Here is a 1,181-nt window from a genome sequence, read left to right as displayed (position 1 = left end):
GACGCCTTCGTCAAGAAGCTCAGCGCCGAGGGCGTGTTCGCCCGGGCCGTCAATGTGTCCGACATCGCGTACCACTCGCGGTACATCCAGCCCGCCGCACCGCACCTGCTGCAGCAGCTGAAGGAAGTTATCCCGAATCCTAAGCCCCGATCCTCCAAGTGGATCACGACGTCGGTGCCCGTCGACAAGCGGGTAAGACTTCTGCTCCTCTCGCCCAGCCTCTGAGGAGACCAAGAGGAGTATAGAGAGCCATTGATGCTTCATGCCTCATTCTAGGACAGCGATCTGGCCAAGTTCTGCTCGGCCGAGTACCAGACCAACAACCTGCTGAGCTCCGTGCTGTTCGAAGAGGCTCTTCCGTTCATCCCTAAGCAGGCCGTCCTGATCGAGGTGGCCCCTCACGGCCTGCTGCAGGCCATCCTGAAGCGCGCGCTGCCTGACCATGTCCACATCCCCCTCACACAGCGTGCCCACGCCGATCCCCTGCGACTCCTGCTCGGCGCCATCGGCAGGTTAGTGTACTCAAGTCACTCCATTAAAAAAAAAAAAACTGTTACAGAATTATCTTGTGTTGTATCCATACAAGCAAACACGTTTCTGCGAGGATAAATGTTATTTATCATAGAAATCAGCAACAAAAATATTGTCTTAGCCAACGTCAAAGACATTTGATGACATTTTCCTTCCTTTTGCGTTGGTGAAAACAGAACGTCCTTCGCATCCGTCGCCCCCAAAGTGTCTGCCCTGTATCCTGACGTGGACTTCCCTGTACCTCGAGGGACTCCATCAGTGGCACCCCTTGTGCTCTGGACTCAAGATGAATCCACAAAGAGTGATATGATGCACTTAATGGAAGACAAGGTCAGTTAAGCACGTAATAATGGAGGCATAACATGTTCGCAGTCGAACAAACTCGAACGAACAGCAAACTGTTCGTGTTCGTTGGTCCTCGAACACAAGTAGGGTGTTCGAATCCGAACTGTTCGTGGACTGTCCGAACAATTTTTCGTCGTCGAACAAAACTGTCCTGGTTGACTTTCCTCTTATTCTCAATAAGCTTCAAGCAATTTGAAGTTGCGAGAAGCGCACAGGAGGGAAACACCAAAGGAGCAAACCCTCCGCTGCTGTCTGGTTGGTCAAGCGCTGGTGCCCATAACCATCCCCACCCCTAGCCCCCCCCC

Source organism: Frankliniella occidentalis, unplaced genomic scaffold, assembly GCF_000697945.3.
Source record: "Frankliniella occidentalis isolate FOCC.00 unplaced genomic scaffold, Focc_3.1 Scaffold1655, whole genome shotgun sequence".
Classification (NCBI taxonomy): domain Eukaryota; kingdom Metazoa; phylum Arthropoda; class Insecta; order Thysanoptera; family Thripidae; genus Frankliniella; species Frankliniella occidentalis.
Note: the sequence above shows the minus strand (reverse complement) of the source record.